Raw genomic sequence first — 6867 nt, forward strand, 5'->3', positions numbered from 1 at the left:
ATGTCCCCGGAAGTTGTATCACTGGATTTATGGCAAAACAAAAATAACCTTTTAAATAGGATACTAAGATTGAATTTTATTCATCTAACTGTGGTTACTAAATTGATGCCACAATCACTCTAAGCCCAGAAGTGATCAATGGAAGGAGATAAGCACCTTGAGAGTGCTTGAGTCATAAGTGAACTGAACTGCCCTTTGGAGATGCTTATTTCTTTTTATTGAATACAGAGGGAGGTGAAGGCAACCTCGGGTGATTCATCCTAAACTTACTTAGGGTCAAACCTAAGTGACAATTTTACTGCCAACATCTTCTAAGCCGTAAGACCCCTATTCTGCAGACCTACTGTCACCCATGTAGGGTTCTGTAGAAACCCAGGGCAGCTGAAATGTCTCCTAGCTTCAAGTTCAACCCAGACAGAGACAAGCAAACCTTAGGAAGAGCAGTTCCTACACACAATTCCTTTGTTGCTTTAGAATGATTTGTTAGATTGCAAAATGATAAAACATGATCTCAGTTCCCTTGTGTGTCCAAGATTTTTTGGGGCTCAGGTGAAGTCTGCCCTTCTATGTATTCTCAGTTTTCTCTCCATTCTTCTTTACCTGTGGTGATGATTTATCCTGTAGTCTGAAATGGACATGGAACTGCTGGAGCAGGTCCAGAGAAGGCCACCAAGATGGTCAGAGGGCTGGAGAATCTCCCCTGTGGGGACAGGCTGAGAGAGTTGGGGCTGTGCAGCCTGGAGATAAGGCTCCAGGGAGACCTTAGAGAAGCCTTCCAATACGTGAAGGAGGCTGCAAGAAATCCAGGAAGAGACTTTTTCAATGGCTTGTAGTGATAGAATGAGAGGGAGTAGATTGAAGCTTGAGGAGGGGAGATTTAAATTGGCTATGAGGAAGATATTCTTTGCAGTAAGCGTGGTGAGGCACTGAAAGAGGCTGCCCAGAGAGGTTGTGGATGCTTCCTTTCTGGAGGTGTTCAAGGCCAGGTTGAACAATGTTTTGAGCAACCTGATCTAGTGGAAGGTGTCCCTGCCCATGGCAGGGGGATTTAGAACTAGATGATCTTTATCATCTTTATCATCCCATTATTCTGTGAATCTCTGACTGTGTCTCCTTTACACAGACAGCAGTTTACACTGTCCAGAGCTGTTCTCCCAAGACCTGTCCCCATTCTTTAATCACTTGCACTCAGCTCATAATTTCAGGGTGTATTTTATAACTGCCATTTTTATAACAGCCCATTTGTTGGAATGTGCTACCCAGGGAGGTGGTGGAGTCTCCATCCCTGGAGGTGTTCATAAAAGGATTGGATGTGGCACTTGGAGTCATGGTTGAGTTGTCAGAAGGTGTTAGGTACTAGATAACAGGTTGGACTTGATGATCTCTGAGGTCTTTTCCAGCCTGGCTGATTCTGTGATTCTGTAACTGGAACCCAAAATCTGAGAAATATGATGTTGAAAACAAAATCACAAGGAATTTATACCACTCTGTACTGGTCCCATTCAGCTTACTGGAGCTTGATCCCCATCTTTTAATGTAATATCTAAGATTATCCTAATCAATTTTCCTGTGGATCTGACAATTGTACTGATAACTTTCAAGCCTTCAACAAACTTCAGTCAAACCTGACTTACAGCTAAAAGTCTAAGGAATTCTAAACTCCTGCAGTAGGCTGATCCTGCCTATCCCATGCATAGCTACAATTCTGCCAGCAACGAGGTTTTGTGTCCTGCTCACCTCAGGGCCACAACTGGAGTTTTAGCTTCACTTTATTGCTCTGTAATTTCTGAAGTCCATGAGTTGTTCTGAAGAGGGCCTCAGCCTTTTTGGCTAGATTTACAGATTTAAACTCACCACATCTGTATATAATTTTGTCTAAGCAACTCTGCTCTATTCCAAGAGTTCTTTTACATTTAGTTTTCACCACAGCTTCTGTAGCTATCTGGGGATAAAGCTTTAAAATCATGGATTCATTCGGGTTGGAAAAGACCTTCAAGATCATCCAGTCCAAACCATTCTCTAACTCTAACAAGGCTGATGCCAAACCATGTCCCTCAGCACCACATCTCTGTCACTTTGAGACACCTGTAGGGTTAGGGATTCAACCACCTTCCTGGGGAGCCTCTTCCAGTGGTTGAGAATCCTTGCAGTGAAGAAATTTCTTTTCATGTCCAACCTAAACCTTCCCTGGCTAAACCTGAGGTCATTTCCTCTTGTCCTGTATAGCATAGGCACAGTTACATATGTCAAATGTGTTGATATATTAAAGCGACCTCTAAGAACTCAGGAGTTCTTGTAAAGATTCATATATAAAATCACTGTTTGTTAGTATCTCTGGTGGCCTGGAGAAGAGGAGGTTGTGGGGAGTCCTAATAGCAGCCTTGCAGTACTTGAAGAGGGGCCCACAAGAAGGACGGAGAAAGATGGTTTGCAAAGGCCTGCAGTGACAGGACAAGGGGCAATGGCTTCAAACTAGAGCAGAGCAGATTTGGATTGGATGTTAGGGAAAAGTTCTGCACCATGAGAGTGGTGGAACACTGGAACAGGTTGCCCAGGGAGGTGGTTGAGGCCCCATCCCTGGAGATACTTAAGGTGAGGCTTGACAGGGCTCTGGGCAACCTAATCTAGTGGAGGATGTCCCTGCTGATTGCAGAGGGGTTGGACCAGATGAGCTTTGAAGATCCCTTCCAACCCAGACCATTCTGTGATTCTAGGATTCTTCAAATGATTTATACACTAATCCAAAATGCTACTACAGAAAGTATTTCACCATGGCAAAATAAGCAAAAACTTCATCTGACTCCTTAGCCGAGAGCAAAGGAAATGCACCAAGTGAAAAAGGTATTTTATTTCTTTAAGAACAAAACAAACCACAAAGAAACCCACCACCACCACCAAAAAAAAAAAAGATTCTGAGACACCTCCTAGCAGAATGTTTTTCTACATGTATGATTTTTAAGAAAAATCAAATGGAGGAGACTGAAAATCAACAGAGCTTGGAGTTCATCCTGATTAGCTGCCTGGGCAGACTTTCTGTGTCAAGGGGCAAGGGGTATTTTCTTTGAGGAACTGATGCCTGATGATTTGAAGTATTTAGGCAGCTGAAAATACAGACAGGATGACCCCTTAGGTTTATCTTCAAAAAGCATGGTGCCTGAGGATTTTGAAAGATTCCAGGAGATCCCATTTGAGTATTTAATACCTGTATAATTTTGAAAACTGGCAAAGGGAAGATCAGTATCTCACTGAGGCAATGATGCAGTGAAATAATCTTCACTTTAATTCCATTTGGTTCATTTTTGAAAGAAAAAATTATGGGGAAAAACAAAACAAAACAAAACAAAACAACCTCCCCCCAAAAAAAAATACCCCACCAGACCCACACCCTCAACCCAATAGTCTAGAGGTCCTGAACTTAACAATATCTGAAGGAGGAAATAGATACTTCATTGCAGATTCAGTGGAGGGAAGCTGGAGAATGCAGAATACCTACCTGTGTCTCATTCAATCTGTGACTCATTGTACTGTAGTCACCTCCAGTGGATGGTTAAGGAGTAGTTACCAGACCAGACTTTCCACAGTGCCTCCCCTCCAGCCTGTGCACAGCAGTAGGAAATGGACATCACAGCTGGGAACAGCAGCAAGCTCATACAGGAGGTGGTTATGTCCACGAAGTATTTCAAGACGTCCACAGCAGCTCTTCCCTAGCAGAGTGAAAACAACAGCAGAGCAAGGACAGGGCCAGTTTCATCCGGTAAAGGCTGGAAATCAAAACCTTTTTTTCAGAAAAATCTTTATTTATCAGAAATATTTTGTGCCATAGAATCTCTGGTAGCAGTCCCAGCAACACAGGAGGTTGTAATACTCTTACAGGTATTATGCACACTTCCAGCCCAGAAGGTCAATGACAGCTTGGGCTGAAGCAAGAGCAGTGTGGCCAGCAAGTTGAGAGAGGTGAGTCTGCTCTGGGGAGACCTCACCTGGAGTACTGTGTCCAGCTCTGGAGCCCTTAACACAAGAGAGACATGGATGTGATGGAGCTGGTCCAGAGGAGTCCACAAAAATGATCAGAAGGTTGGAGCACCTCTGCTATGGGGACAGGCTGGGAGAGTTGGGAATGCTCAGTGTGGAGAAGAGAGGGCTCCAGGGAGACCTTAGAGCATCATTTCAATATCTGAAGTGAACTTAAAATAGGGCTAGGGAGGGACTGCTCAGAAGGGCCTGTGGTGATAGGATGAGGGGCAGTAGTGTGAAACGAGCAGATGGCTTTATGTTTAGTCCAGAAAAGGGGAGACTGAGAGGGATCTGACCAATGTCTATCAATATGTGAGGGGTGGGTGTCAAGCAGAGTGGGCCAAGTTCTTTTGGGTGGTGCACAGTAATAAGACAAGGAACAACAGGTACAACATAGAAGGTTTCAGCTTAACATGAGGAGAAACTTCTTTACGGTGAGGGTGATGGAGCACTGGAGCAGGCTGCCCAGAGAGGTTGTGGAGTCTCCTTCTCTGGAGCTTTTCCAAACCCACCAGGACGCATTCCTGTGTAGACTACCCTGAGTCATCCTGCTTTGGCAGGAGGGTTGGACTGGATGATCTCTGGATGTTCCTTCCAACTTCTAATGTACTCTGATACTATGATGTTGCACATCAGGAGGAAATTCTGCACATTGAGGGTGGTGAAACACTGGAACAGGTTGCCCAGGAATGTTGTTTAGGCCCTGTCCCTGGAGACATTCAAGATCACTTGATGTGGCCCTGAGCAGTCTGGTCCAATTGGAGGTGTCCTTGCTGAGTGCAAGGGGGCTTGGACGAAATGATCTTTGAGGGTCCTTCCAACTCAATGCAATCTGTGAACCTGCATTGAATTTATTAAGAGAATATATTCAAGCATATAGATGTATTATATTGATTATATTCAGATACTATATCCAAGTATATACATACATAAGAATATCTATATTATATATTCAAAATACTTAATATATTCAGAGACTCTGTTGAAGCAGGAAAGTGTCATGTTAGTGGACACATGACATCTTTACACATCACTCTGAGATCTTACTCTACTATGCTGGCAGTGGTTAGGAATAAACCTCTGTGATGTCACATAACCAAATCCAGGAGCTCTGCAGGTGGGAAGATACTGAAATAACCCCTCTTCTCTTTCTTGTGCTCATCCAGCCCATTGAGTGTAGTCAGTTGTTGTTTGTGGCCTTGTGTTTCATTGAGAAGCTCTTCAGAATGCTGGGCTGTTTATACAGCTTCTAATAAGCCTGAGTACAATCTCGTAAGGCAGCAATACAGCAGTCCACACAGCTCCCACTGTCCATAGTAACAATGGCACTAATAGCAGCATCCATGATTAACAATGATAAGAATAGCAAATTCTCTCCACTCCTAATCATGCCCTTACAAGATATGCTCCTCAAGAACCCGTCAATGCTGCTTGTTGAAGAAATAACACTTTTTGTAGGGTTGAAGGTTGTATAGTCGTAATGATTTGACTCCCTCTGGAAAGGAGGAATTAGGTAGCTCTACCAAGGCTGGGAGTAAACCAGGGGCCTCCACATTCCTGACTCTTTGAAATACCTCCAGGGACGGGGATTCAACCACTTCCCTGGGCAGTGTGTGCCAGTGGCTGAGAATCCTTTCAGTCAAGAATTTTCTTCTCACATCTAAACTAAATCTCCCCTGATGCAAACTGAGGCCATTTCCTCTTGTCCTGTCATTTGATACCAGGGAGAAGAGACCAACCCATCTGTCTCCACCCTCCTTTCAGGGAGCTGTAGAGAGCAATAAGAACTCCCTTCAGCCTTCTCTTCTACAGACTAAACACCCCAGTTCCCTCAGCTCCTCCTCACCAGCCCTGTTCTCCAGACCCTCCACCAGCTTCATTGTCCTTCTCTGGACCCTTGCCAGTGCTGCGTCCAGGACTCAAGGTGTAGCCCACCCAGTGCTGAGTACAGAAAGACATTCTCCACTAGCAAGCATTCTTACCTGGTGGTTTAGCCCAAGGATTTAAGCTGTATTTTATTGTTCAGCCTGCACATCCATTTGTGCAACTCTACCCAGCCAAGGAGTGTGGGTTTGCACCTACCATCAGTGAAGTGGAACAGATAACTCCTAATATGTAGCCTCTCAGTACTGAAAGGCCAAATTACGTTGAAGGAAAAAAGTCTAAAAGGTACTATCTTAAAACCCAATGGTCTTTATCCACAGCAAGGAAATACTGGAAAAGTAATGAAGCTTTTGGATGCCACATAGTGCATGACTGCTTTGCCCACACGTGCAAACAATGGTAGTCTAGTGGGGGGACACAGAAACAGCCTCTCCAAAATTCAAAATCCCAGGCTTCTACTTTGTCACCTCTAAAAATTATTTCTCTTGAACTAACAGATTTTCTTCTTACTTTCCCAGAAAAGGTGACAGGAAGCTCAAGTCTCCAGACTCCAGAGAAGAAGACTCCACAACCTCTCTGGGCAGCCTGTTCCAGGGATTTGGGACCCTCACAGTCAAGAGGTTCTTTCTCACATTGAGGTGTGCTGTAGTTTCCATCCACTGCCTCTTGTCCTATCCTTGGGCACATGTGAGCAGAGGCTGTCCCTGTCCCTTCCTTCCTGACCCCCAGCCCTCAGATATTTATAGACATTGATCAAGTTCCCTCTCAGTCTTCTCCTCTCCACATTAAAAAGCCCCAGGGCTCTCAGCCTTTCCTCACCAGGCAGTGCTGCAGTCCCTTCATCATCCTTGTAGCCCTCCCTTGGACTCTCTCCAGCAGATCCCTGTCACTCTTGAACTGGGAAGCGCAGAATTGAATACAATACTCCAGGGCAGGCCTCACCAGGGCAGATACCTTTAAATTTAACCA

This window comes from Melanerpes formicivorus, unplaced genomic scaffold, assembly GCF_026170545.1.
Source record: "Melanerpes formicivorus ecotype bairdi unplaced genomic scaffold, bMelFor1.0.p_v2 SCAF_32, whole genome shotgun sequence".
Taxonomy (NCBI): Eukaryota; Metazoa; Chordata; class Aves; order Piciformes; family Picidae; genus Melanerpes; species Melanerpes formicivorus.